The sequence below is a fragment of the Magnolia sinica genome, chromosome 3 (genome assembly GCF_029962835.1).
Source record: "Magnolia sinica isolate HGM2019 chromosome 3, MsV1, whole genome shotgun sequence".
In the NCBI taxonomy this organism is placed as follows: Eukaryota; Viridiplantae; Streptophyta; class Magnoliopsida; order Magnoliales; family Magnoliaceae; genus Magnolia; species Magnolia sinica.
This window is the reverse complement of record NC_080575.1, coordinates 116,796,383-116,810,923: the sequence shown is the minus strand read 5'-3', so window position 1 is coordinate 116,810,923 and position 14,541 is coordinate 116,796,383.

Here is a 14,541-nt window from a genome sequence, read left to right as displayed (position 1 = left end):
ACTGCACATTTTGGTGTCGCCTTTCGCAAGGGTGCGAAAGGGAAGTTGCCTAAACTATAAATAGGTGTTCCTAGGGCTATTCTAGGAAAAAGGTGAATAGACGGAAAGATTTCTAAGGTGTGGGCAAGGGATTTTCTATGTTCTTCTAAGGGAGAGGTTAGTATATTGCCTTGTAATCTTCGTTCTTCATAGTGGAAGTTTGCATTCATGATTTTTTACCCTAGTTTGAGGTTTTTCCATGTATATCTTGTCTTGTAGTTTGTTTGGATTGTTTTGATCTATTTCTATTTTATATTTCTTCTTGTTTATTGTTTGTGGGTGAGGCCTGAGATTGGATCTAGGCTCACTGCGTTGTTGGCGTGCTACGCAACAACTGGTATCAGAGCTATTGGTTTAGTTCTATTGGGAGCGATGACAGAAGAATGAAAAACTAGAATTGAGAAGTTTGATGGCTCAAACTTTGCCTTCTGGAAGATGCAGATGGAAGAAGGACCTCTATATTCCTCTATGAGGAAAAGAGAAGAAACCAGAAAAGATGACAGATGATGAATCGTTTTTACTGGATAGGAAGGCTTTAGGAACGATCTGACTCTCTTTGTCTAAGAGCGTTGCCTTCAATATATCCAAGGTAAAAACTACAAAAGAATTAATGGAAGTCGTAGCTACCATGTATGAAAAGTCCTCAGCATCCAACAAGGTTCATCTTATGAAACAGCTATTCAACATGAAGATGTCAGATGGTAGGAGTGTGGCTGAACATCTAAACGAGTTCAATACGGTCACGAGCCAGTTGGGATTGTTTTTGAGGATAGGTCAGAGCGTTATTGATCTTATCCAGTTTGTCAAACTGTTGGGATGGGTTGGTGATTGTTGTAGCAATTCCTCAGAGTCAACAAATCTGAAATTTGATGATGTGACCAGTCTAATTCTCAGCGAAGAATTTAGAAGAAAGACATTAGGAGTTTCAGAGGATTCAGGGAATGCTCTAAACGTTGAAGGAAGAGGAAGATCGCTAAACAAAGGAGGCAATAAACATGAGCGTTCTAAGTCTAGGAAGAAGTCAAAGGGACCGAAAGACAAAGATAGGTGTTGGCATTGCGGCAAGAAGGGGCACATGAAACGTGATTGCAGAGCACTTAAGAAACAAGAATGAAGCTCTCAAGGTGGGAAGGATTCAGTGAATCTATCTGAGGAGAGCGACACAAGCATTGATCTTGTCCCTTGATGCGAGGAATGAGTCTTGGGTTATAGACTCGGGTGCTTCGTTTCATGCCACTTCATGTAAGGAAGTTCTGCGTGATTATGTGTCAGGTGACTTTGGGAGAGTCTACTTGGGTGATGATGAGTCCTGCAGTATTGTTGGAAAGGGGGACGTTCATGTCAATCAGAAAGATGGAACAGTTTTGAAATTGAAGGATGTCAAACATGTACCGAGTTTGAAACGTAACTTGATCTCAGTGGGGCAGTTGGCCGATATCAGTTATGTGACGACATTCACCAGTGATTCCTGGAAGATCACAAAAGTTACCTTAGTGGTATCTCGAAGCAAGAAGAATGGTACTTTATATGTGACTTCAAGATTGTATAGTTCACTCTCAGTCGCATCAACTGGAGTAAATGGACAGTTATGGAATCAGAGGTTAGGACATATGAGTAAAAAGGGGATGAAAGTGCTATTGTCAAAAAGGAAGCTACCACGACTGAAGTATATTGACTTAGAATTCTGTGATGACTGCGTGTATGGTAAGCAGAAGTGGGTATGTTTCAAGAAGACGGGACCTGCTCTAAAGACGCATGTAAGACCCGTATCCTAGTCCGTTCTGTTCCATCAAATCCCGCGATCCTTCCTGTCGAATTTCGGCAACCTGTGACGTATAGTCGACGTTTGCGATTGACCCTAAGTCTTATGCTATAGATTTAAGTCGGCTTAATTCAAGACTTGTACCATTACGACCGCACCGTCGCCACGGTTCCGACGCCGCGTCTCTCGCACCGATCCGATACCCTGGCAAGAAGATGTGAGCCGACGTTTATTTCGAAAAAAACGTCGCGCGCTTGCAATCCGAAGAGAATCTCTACAACATGTCAAATCAATCCCATCAATCAATCACATCATGTCAAGTACACATCACCTTTCACCCCATCCCCAAGCAACCACCAAGTCAACTCTCTCTCTCACCTCTCTCTTACACACCCATGCTAGTCAAGTACACCATCACTTCACCCATCACTCACATCCATCACTCATCTCCTTACATCCCATCTCCCTCTCTCATTTCTCAACTCAAATCCTAAGCAAAGGAGCCTCACACGTCCAAGCTCTTCCATGAGAGAAAGTTGTGTGGCCCACTTTTTCATCCCTAAATTCCTCATCCTAGCCATTCATTTCCCATCTTCCACCGTTAAAGTGAAGCACAGGGAGATTGGCATTCCAACGGACCGAGAAGATCAATGGTGGGTGCTTCTATAGGCTAGATTTTCATGTTCTTATGATGGGCCAAGTGAAGCCTACCGATCAATGGTATGGATCTCACTTTGGACCCTTGATGTGGTCAATGGCCCACCTTGATGCTTAAGATCATTCCATGATGGAGCCATTCTCCATGGACCCCATCATGATGTTTATTTTCTTGCATGAATAGGGTCATCTAGACCTTCTATTTTGGTGGAGAAAGGATCTCCACCGTTGATTTTCAATTTGGTGGACCCATATGCAATGGGACCTACTTGATGTATGATTGGATGCTTGAAACGGAGGGCCCATAGTGCCGGGGTCCCTCCATCACACGGTGTCACTCTCTATCTCTCTCGTTTTTCTCTTCTTTTATTCTTCTTTTCATGTGATGTTGATGTGAAATTTTCACGGAAAATGTCTACGATTCACATGGTCTTAAGTATAGTGGCTACAGAGGACTTTCATCTAAAGCAACTAGATGTTAAGACAACTTTTCTAAAGAGTGCGCATGAGTTTATTTTGAAGCTTTTTCACCGTATTTCCCTTTGATTTAAAAGTTTTTGATTTTGGAAGGGGAGTTTTTGTGACTTGGATCTTTGGTTATCTCCAACAAAAAATTTTGAAAATCCCCTTTTAGGACCCGATAAAGGGATAAAGTCTTAATCAAAGGGGCACCGGAGGTAATAAATTTCGGGATGAAAATTTTGGAGTTTCCGACATATCGAAAACTTTAGTTAACACGTCGACCAGATCGATTATTGGTGGCTCACATTATTTTGTTTCCTTTATAGATGATGCTAGTAGAAAACTGTAGGTCTATTTCTTAAAACATAAATCCGATGTGTTTGATGTATTTAAGAAGTGAAAAGTTATGGTAGAAAACGAGACAGGTAAAAGTGTAAAATGTCTCAAATCTGATAATGAGGGAGAGTACTGTGATAAGAGATTTGAGGAGTATTGTGTAGCAAATGGAATCAAATATCATAAAACGATTTCAGGGACACCACAACAGAATGGTGTGGCTGAGCGCATTAACAGGACCGTCCTTGAGCGCGCCAGGAGCATAAGGTTACATGTAGGGTTGCCCAAGACCTTTTGGGCAGATATTGTGAATACTGCCGCATATCTCATCAATAGAAGTCCCTCAGCACCATTGAATGGTGGGCTACCAGAAGAAACGTGGACTGAAAAAAAGTGAACCTTGCACATCTCAGAGTGTTCGGTTGCACTTCATATGTTCACATTGATGTAGAGCACAGAAACAAGCTGGATGCGAAGTCCAGGAAGTGCACGTTTATAGGCTACGGGCAGCATGATTTTGGCTACAGGTTTTGGGATGCAGAAAACAGGAAAATCATCAGAAGCAAGGACGTAGTTTTTAATGAAAAAGTAATGCATAGGGATAGTGTGCAGAAAAATAAGGCCGAGGAGAAAGAATTCGTAGAGTTGGAAGAGTTATAAGACACGGGTGTTACAACGCCACAGGATGATCATGCACATGAGCATTATGAGGCAGAGCTGCATATACCGGTTGTAAGGAAGTCTACTCGGGAGAGGAGACCCACGGTTCGATACTCACCCTCCTTACATTATCTACTGCTGACAGATAATGGTGAACCAGAGTGTTTTGAAGAAACATTACAGTCGGATACACGGGTTAAGTGGGAGCAGGCCATAGATGAGGAGATAAACTCTCTTGAGTCCAATCATACATGGGAGCTAGTCACTCTACCTAAGGGTAAGAAAGTTCTTCATAACAAGTGGGTTTACAGACTGAAGGAGGAGCACGATGGATCGAAACGGTACAAGGCTAGATTGGTTGTGAAAGGGTTTCAACAAAAGGCAGGTATCGATTTCACTAAAATATTTTCACCTGTGGTGAAAATGTCTACGATTCACATGGTCTTAAGTATACTGGCTACAAAAGACTTGCATCTAAAGCAACTAGATGTTAAGACAGCCTTTCTTCATGGGGACCTTGAAGAAGAGATATATATGCATCAACCGACAGGATATGTGGTACCAGGAAAGGAGAACAAGGTGTGCAGACTGAAGAAGAGTCTATATGACCTGAAGCAGGCCCCAAGGCAGTGGTACAAGAAGTTCGACAATTTCATGTCAGGAAACGGTTATAGGAAATGTTATGCAGACCACTGTTGCTATTTGAAGAAGTTTGATATGTCATACATCATCCTTCTTCTGTACGTTAATGACATGCTTGTGGCTGGTTCAAGCATGAAGGACATCTCAGATCTCAAAAGACAACTGTCTAGAGAATTTGTCATGAAGGATTTAGGAGCTGCAAAACAAATCCTAAGCATAAGGATAAAGCGTGATAGGAAAAATAAGAAACTGGTTTTGTCACAGGCAGAGTACATAGCCAAGGTACTTGATCGATTCAATGTGGGAGGTGCTAAGCCGGTTGGCACTCCATTAGCCAACCACTTCAAGCTATCTAAGGAGCAAGGTGCAAAAACGCAGGAGGAACGAGACTATATGGCTAAAGTCTCATATGCATTAGCTATTGGGAGTCTCATGTATGCTATGGTGAGCACGAGGCCAGACATTGCTCAAGCAGTGGGAGTTGTTAGTAGGTTCATGAACAACCCCGGGAAGGAACATTGAGAAGCTGTGAAGTGGATTCTTAGATACCTGGTATGTACTAAGGATGTAGGGTTGTGTTATGGTGGATCAAAAATCAACCTACAGGGCTACGTAGATTCAGATTTGGCAGGAGATATCGACAGCAGAAGAAGCACTACAGGTTATGTCTTTACTCTGGGTAGTGCTGCAGTCAATTGGGTCTCTCAATTACAGAAGATAGTATATATCAGTACGACAGAAACAGAATATGTTGCGGCTACAGAAGCGTGCAAGGAGATGGTGTGGATGCAAGGTTTCATGGAAGAGTTGGATAAGAAGCAAGCAGATTGCAAGCTGTACAGTGACAGTCAGAATGCAATACACTTGGCTAAGAATTCAGCCTTTCATTCAAGGACCAAGCATATTGCCATCAGATATCACTTTATACGTTCGTTACTGGAAGATGGATCAATTGCTCTGGAGAAGATTCATACAAGTGAGAATCTTGCGGATATGTTAACCAAGGCGGTCACACGGGAGAAGCTGAAACTCTGTTCAACTTTGATTGGTCTTCAGGCTTGAAGACAGGGAGGAGGTGCACTCCGGATGAAGAAGACGAAGGTTTATGGCGATGTGTCTCCAAGTGGAAGATTATTGAGACGTGGAGCCACATCTGGGGCCATCCTCGACCAGTCGTGAGCCATTCTCGACCGGTCGTGGGGCCCGCTCGACCGATCGTGGACCGGCTCGACTCAAAGTCCAGCGAGTATCGTTTTTTTGGTCCCGAGGTGCTCGACCGGTCGTGGCCCATTCACGACTGGTCATAGGGTTCGCTCGACCGATCGTGTAGGCTACACGACCAATCATAGTTATGCAGATTCGTTTCCGAATCCGATGTGGACTGCACATTTTGGTGTCGCCTTTCGCAAGGGTGCGAAAGGGAAGTTGCCTAAACTATAAATAGGTGTTCCTAGGGCTATTCTAGGAAAAAGGTGAATAGAATGAAAGATTTCTAAGGTGTGGGCAAGGGATTTTCTATGTTCTTCCAAGGGAGAGATTAGTATATTGCCTTGTAATCTTCGTTCTTCATAGTGGAAGTTTGCATCCGTGATTTTTTACCATAGTTTGAATTTTTTCCACGTATATCTTGTTTTGTGGTTTGTTTGGATTGTTTTAATTTGTTTCTAGTTTATATTTCTTCTTGTTTATCATTTGTGAGTGAGGCCTGAGATTGGATTTAGGCTCACTGCGTTGTTGACGTGCTGCGCAATACAATTGCTACATACCTTGTTGAAATAACTCGTAATGTATTCTAGCAAACCCATCAATTCAACCATTCCAATATCTATCCAAGCACGCACAGCATCAATGTTCCATAAAGAGCCCATCTCTTTCATAACATGTAAATAATTTTTCTTCGGGCATTAAAAGAAGCTCTTACCATTGTCATCTGCATGTAATGTGACGTCTAAAACAGGTGGCAGAAGCTGACTTTTATGAAAACTTGCATGCGGTTTTTTGGCGCGGATTTAGTCATGTCGGGGTTGACCTAGATCCATCAGGCATTCTCAATGGTGCCTATCTAGATATATGTATTGTATTCCATGTTGTCCATCTATTTTTTCAGCTTATTTTAAAGCATGGTTCAAAAATGAAGCAGGTCCAAATCTCAGTTGAAGCATATCAGAGGAAGCAGTAATGATTTAATAATTTAACATTGAGCGTCACTACCAAAAACTTCATGCGTCTACTAATGCCTATTTGAAACAAATATCAACTTTATCCAAACTTTATGGCCTACAAAAAGGTTTTAATAATCATTCATCACTATTTCCTGTGATGTGTTTCACTTGATATTTGGATCTGCTCCATTTTTTAAATTATTTTCTAAAATGAGTTGAAAAAACAGATGCATGGGATAGATCTAGAACACATCTAGGTGGACACCATGAAAAAGATATGATGGTAACTTAGTCAGGTCCCAACCTTACTGAATTAGGCCCATATTATGATGCCCATTTGATGTAGATATGGGGCCCAATTAGTGTAGTCCATTTGAGATACGTAAAGCCATGTGATTAGGCTCATTTTGATGTATTCTAAGGCCCATGGGTTATGGCCCATTGCAATGTACATAAGGCCCGTTGGTGAGGACCATTAATATAGCCCATTTGATTAATGTAAGGCCCATGTGATACAGCCCATTTGATGTACCTAAGGCCCGTGGGTCGAGGCCCAATGGGTTGTCCTTAGGGTCCATTGCAATGCGTGATTTCTCCATGGTTTGTGGCAGGCTACGCCTTGGGAGCAATGTTGGTTTGACGTCCACATTGCAAGTATAATGTTGGTTAAATGTCCGCATTACAACTCTCCCTAGGGCCTATTGACAGGCCGTACTTGTGGTGTGTAGGCCTTCTAGGCCCATCTGCATTGTAGGGATAATTCATCACTTTATAACATGCTTAGTATAGCTCCATGATACATGCCCATACGCATCATATGTATGCTTGATATGAGGAATGTTTGATCATAGCATAAGCCGTTGGGCTGTGGCATTTACGGGACTCCTTATGAGACGGAGTGCCCCCACATGAGTGCGTGGTACGCACATGATTACTGCATGATTTGACGATGTGACTCATGCATTCCACATATGTGTGACTTGATCACTGCACGCCCTAGCGACATCAGGGTCGTGGCCTCCACAGGCACATCATGGATGGTCGTGTCGGATACCGAAAATATTAGCTCTAGCATTGTGGGCACTTAGGATGTCCTTGGGTGAAAGTCCCATAACTTTTTTGGTACTAGGAGATGCTCCAACATCTAGACCGAGTGGATACATGAGCGCCCGAGTGCCGAATACCAGTAGGCTGCGTCTCCCACTGTGTCGTGGTCGGTTGGAAAGGGGGTGTGGCCTTATCCGCCCGAGTAAGGGGGTTATAAGCTAAGCTGAGTTTGACCAGCTCGTAAATGAGTCCGCTATCGACGAGCCGGGTAGGTATTGCAGACTACTGGTCAGGCGGATAGTGAGATCTTATTCCACTTTTCTTTTGGTAGGTGAGTGTTATGTGCATTGAGACTGTGAAGCTGTATTTTAGACCCGGTGATATTCAGAGAGGAACTGTACTGATATGTGTACTTGATGAGGACTAGCATGCTTGCTTTGCATCTCGCATATGACATTTGGCTACATAGGCCTCGCATCGCATGGCCTTGGTATGGCCGATAACATTCATGTCTTGCATCATATAGCTTTGGTACAGCTGATAGCATTCATGTACTTATTGCATATTTCCGCATTACTCTGATACTGTACACTTGGCGCTGGCCTTGCTCACACACTTATACCACCCTCTAAGCTTTTGTAAGCTTATGCACGACCGTTGCGTGCAGGTAGTGTTAAACTTGCAAGTAATGAGGCAGGAGTGCGTATCAGTTTATTTTGAAGCTTTTTGATCACCCTGTATTTCCCTTTCTGCATTGTACTTAAAGTTTTTGATTTAGTGGATATGTGGTGATGTTGTTTTGTGACTTGGTTATGCTTGTGGTTATGCTCCATTACAAAAAAAATATTCATACTGAAAATCCTCCTTGTAGGATCCCAGGATCGGAATCTGGTATAAGAGTGCTGGAATCCGAGAATGGGGCACTACGGAGGCTGTCGATACCGGATTCAGCGATCGAAAATTTTGTGAGCCCGTTTTCCGAGTTTGGGGCGTGACAATGCATCTGTTGGAGCTTGTACACACTGATATGTGGGGACTGGCACAGGTATTATATCTTGGTTGCTCATATTATTTTGTTTCCTTTATAGATGATGCTAGTAGAAAACTGTGGGTCTATTTCTTAAAACATAAATCTGATGTATTTGATGTATTTAAGAAGTGGAAAGTTATGGTAGAAAACGAGACAGGTAAAACAGTAAAATGTCTCAGATCTGATAATGAAGGAGAGTACTGTGATAAGAGATTTGAGGAGTATTGTGCAGCAAATGGAATCAAACATTAGAAAACAATTCCAGGGACACCACGGTAGAATGGTGTGGCTAAGCGTATTAACAGGACCATCTTTGAGCGCACCAGGAGCATAAGGTTACATATAAGGTTGCCCAAGACCTTTTTGGCAGATGCTGTGAATACTTCCACATATCTCATCCATAGAAGTCCCTCAACACCATTGGATGGTGGGCTACCAGAAGAAACGTAGACTGGAAAAGAAGTGAACCTTACACATCTCAGAGTATTCTGTTGCCCTTCATATGTTCACATTGATGCAGAGCACAGAAACAAGCTGGATGCGAAGTCCAGGAAATGCAGGTTTATAGGCTACGGGCAGCATGATTTTGACTACAGGTTTTGGGATGCAGAAAACAGAAAAATCATCAGAAGCAAGGACATAGTTTTCAATAAAAAAGTAATGCATAGAGACAATGTGCAGAAAAATAAGGTCGAGGAGAAAGAATTTGTAGAGTTGGAAGAGTTACAGGACACGGGTGTTACAGCACCACAGGATGATCATGCACATGAGCATTATAAGGCAGAGCTGCATATACGGGTTGTGAGGAGGTCTACTCGGAAGAGGAGACCCACGGTCCGATACTCACCATCCTTACATTATCTACTGCTGACAGATAATGATGAACCAAGGTGTTTTGAAAAAGCATTACAGTTAGATACACGGGTTAAGTGGGAGCAGGCCATAGATGAGGAGATGGACTCTCTTGAGTCCAATCGTACATAGGAGCTAGTCACTCTACCCAAGGGTAAGAAAGCTCTTCATAACAAGTGGGTTTACAGACTGAAAGAGGAGCACAATGGTTCGAAATGGTACAAGGTTAGATTGGTTGTGAAAGGGTTTCAACAAAAGGCAAGTATCGATTTCACTAAAATATTTTCACCTGTGGTGAAAATGTCTACGATTCACATGGTCTTAAGTATAGTGGTTACAGAGGACTTACATTTAGAGTAGCTAGATGTTAAGACAATCTTTCTTCATGGGGACCTTGAAGAAGAGATATATATATGCATCAGCCGACAGGATACGTGGCACCAGGAAAGGAAAACAAGATGTACAGACTGAAAAAGAGTTTATATGGCCTGAAGCAGGCCCCAAGGCAGTGGTACAAGAAGTTCGACAGTTTCATGTCAGGAAACAGTTATAGGATATGTCATACTGACCACTGTTGTTATTTGAAGAAGTTTGATATGTCATACATCATCCTTCTTCTGTACGTTGATGACATGCTTGTGGCTAGTTCAAGCATGAAGGACATCTCAGATCTCAAAAGACAACTGTCTAGAGAATTTGTTATGAAGGATTTAGGAGCTGCAAAATAAATCCTAGGCATGAGGATAAAACGTGACAGGAAAAACAAGAAACTGGTTTTGTCACAGGCAGAGTACATAGTCAAGGTACTTGATCGATTCAATATGGGAGGTGCTAAGCCGGTTAGCACTCCATTAGCTAACCACTTCAAGCTATTTAAGGAGCAATGTGCAAAGACGTAGGAGGAACGGGACTATATGACTAAAACCCTATATGCGTCAGTTATTGGAGTCTCATGTATGCTGTGGTGAGCACGATGTCAAACATTGCTCAAGCAGTGGGAGTTGTTAGTAGGTTCATAAACAACCCCAGGAAGGAACATTGGGAAGCTGTGAAGTGGATTCTTAGATACCTGGTAAGTACTAAGGATGTAGGTTTGTGCTATGGTAGATCGAAAATCAAGCTACAGGACTACGTGGATTCAGATTTGGCAGGAGATGTCGACAGCAGAAGAAGCACTACAGGTTTTGTCTTTACTCTGGGTAGTGCTGCAGTCAGTTGGGTCTCTCAGTTACAGAAGATATTATCTATCAGTACGACAGAAGCAGAATATGTTGCAGCTACAAAAGCGTGCAAGGAGATGGTGTGGATGCAAGGTTTCATGGAAGAGTTGGATAAGAAGCAAGCAAATTACAAGCTATACAATGACAGTCAGAGTGCAATATACTTGGCTAAGAATTCAGCCTTTCATTCAAGGACCAAGCATATTGTCATCAGATATCACTTTATACGTTCGTTACTGGAAGATGGATCGATTGCTCTGGAGAAGATTCATACAAATGAGAATCTTGCAGATATGTTAACCAAGGTGGTCACATAGGAGAAATTGAAGCTCCGTTCAACTTTGATTAGTCTTCAGGCTTGAAGACGGGGAGGAGGTACACTCTGGATGAAGAAGACAAAGGTTTATGGCGATGTGTCTCCAAGTGGGAGATTATTGAGATGTGGAGCCACATCTGGGGCCGTCCTTGACCGGTCGTGAGCCGTTCTCGACCGGTCGTGGGGCCCGCTCGACCGGTCGTGGACCGGCTCAACTCAAAGACCAACGAGCATCGTTTTTTGGTCCCGAGGTGCTCGACCGGTCGTGGCCCATTCACGACCGATCATAGGGTTCACTCGACCGATTGTGCGGGCTGTACGACCAGTCGTAGTTACTCAGATTCATTTCCGAATCTGATGCAGACTGCGGATTTTGGTATCGCCTTTTGCAAGGTGCAAAAGAGAAGTTGCTTAAACTATAAATAGGTATTCATAGAGCTATTCTAGGAAAAAGGTGAATAGACGAAAAGATTTCTAAGGTATGGGCAAGGGATTTTTTATGTTCTTCCAAATGAGAGGTTAGTATATTACCTTGTAATCTTCGTTCTTCATAGTAGAAGTTTGCATCCGTAGTTTTTTACCCTAATTTGAAATTTTTCTACATATATCTTGTCTTGTGGTTTGTTTGAATTGCTTTAATCTGTTTCTAGTTTATATTTCTTCTCGTTTATCGTTTATGGGTGAGGCCTGAGATTGGATCTAGGCTCACTGCGTTGTTGGCATGCTGCGCAACACAATTGCCACATACCTTGTTGAAATAACTCGCAATGTATTATATCAAACCCATCAATTCAACTGTTCCAATATCTATCCAAACACGCAGAGCATCAAGGTTCCATAAAGAGCCCATCTCTTTCATAACACGTAAATAATTTTTCTTTGGGCATTAAAACAAGCTCTTACCATTGTCATCTGCATGTAATGTGACATCTAAAACTGGTGGCAGAAGCCGACTTTTATGAAAACTTGCATGCGGTTTTTTGGCGCGGATTTAGTCATTTCGGGGTTGACCTAGATCCATCAGACATTCTCAATGGTGCCTATCTAGATATATGTATTGTATTCCATGTTGTCCATCTATTTTTACAGCTTATTTCAAAGCATGGTTCAAAAATGAAGCAGGTCCAAATCTCAGTTGAACCATATCAGAGGAAGCAGTAATAATTTAACATTGAGCGTCACTACCAAAAACTTCATGGGTCTACTAATGCCTATTTGAAACAAATATCAACTTTATCCAAACTTTATGGCCTACAAAAAGGTTTTAATAATCATTCATCACTATTTCCTATGATGTGTTTCACTTGATATTTGGATCTGATCCATTTTTTAAATTATTTTCTAAAATGAGTTGAAAAAACAGATGCATGGGATAGATCTACAACACATCTAGGTGGACACCATGAAAAAGATATGATGGTAACTCAGTCAGGTCCCAACCTTACTGAATCCGTTTTGTTTCTTTTTTTTCTTTTTTTCTTTTTTTTTCACTTAGAGACATTTGGATTGCCCGCGAAATCCATTTGTTCATGCATTTTCATACGCAGTCCATTCCATTTCGAGCAGCCACTCATAAGCAGGCTTACCTTCCACGCGTTGAAACTATTAAAAAAAGCAACGTAGAGATGACACGTGGCATGTCCTCTTGGCGTGGGTTTCCTGCAAAGCCTTTCACACGGAGTTCCTGCGCTGGAATGTTAAATGGGCAAACCGATATATTTCTGAGAAATCTACACATTCATCCGTTTTTCGAGATCATTTTAAAACATATTGCAAAAAATAAAGTGGTTCCAATACTCAGTGTGCAAAATGAGAGGAAATACTGGAGATTTAGTAATCATCGGTTAAACATTCATCCGTCCACAAAAGCTTCACATCAAGCTAAGTTTTTCATGACTTCACTTCATCTCAGTGAGATCAACCCCATAAAAAGTTAGGATGACATATAAATATTAAGGTAGGTTTCAATATTATTAAACTATTTCCTCAATCTCTTCTCAGGTATGGCCCAATTAAACTTTAGATCTGCCTAATTTTTGGTCGAATGTACCAAAATAATCTTGCATAATGAATAGATAAGGTGAATTTCTCCCAAACATCATGATATGCCTCACCTAGCAACCCAACACATGAAATTCCAGCCAAATGCTTTGGTAGGAAACCTTGTTGGTTCTTTAATGAATTCAAACTGTTCACCTGGTGGATACTTTCTATCAATCAACGTCAGACGACAGGGACAACTTTACCGGTCTGAATGGTAGCTTTCAAACGAATAAACAAGATTTAACTGGATTCAACGGCTGAAATCATCATTTTGATTTGATGTGATTTTCAACGATTGCGAATCTGTAGAGAAGGCCCGATAGTCAGAAGATTGAGGTGCATCTGTCTCAACTTAGACAGCTCAGTTACCAAGGTATCATTGTCCAATATGTGTAAGTTTGATTCGATGGATCCAAGGAATCACCTGGCTAAATGAATCCACGATTGTCTGTTCTACATGATATTTGTATATATTTTATATTGAGGCAGACATATTTTAAGACATGAACCAAAAAAATAAAGCAGATTCATATCTCGGGTTTGAACCATAGGAAACCATGTTGATTAAAAGCCATCATTAATAACTTCTCGGGATCCGTGTGTTTTGAATCAAGCACGAGGGGATCATGAGTTTTAAATCGAGTTGACATGTGTGCTTTCCATTCGTCCATGTTGAAATCCAAGTGACCTTTATCAACGGGTTAGATGACAACAAAATATCAGCGAGGATTCTGAAAAGTTTTTAATGGTGGAAAATCAATTACCACTATTTCATATGATGTAGTCCTCCTGAGACTTGGATCTACTTCATTTTTTTATCATGTCCTAGAATAAACTAGTAAAGTAGATAGATGGTAGGGATATAAAACAAATACATCATGGTGGCCCTCACAATCAGAATCCCCTGAATCCACGTTCCCCAAGTGATGGTGCGGACCTGATTTTCGTCTTAAGGACATTTAGGGCCCATTTGGATACCACCAAATAAGTTACTTTCCTACTAATAATAATAGATTAGTAAGTTTAGTTTAAGATCAATTATAAGTTGCTTTTTTACTTCAAATTACTTAATGTCTTTGGCTTAATAAGTAGAAATCGAGATAAGTTATACTTGATACATAAGTAATTAAGTAACGTATCTTATAAGTAACTTAAAGATCCAGGCGCAGGTTTAAATAGGATTAGGTGGGAGTGGGTTTTAAGATCCCATGGATCATCCTAATGTCCTGTTTGGGACTCACGTAAGGTATGGGTTGTGAAGCCCCTTCTTGGAATCAGCGCTGGGGTAAGGATTTCTGCAATCCTACTTTGGG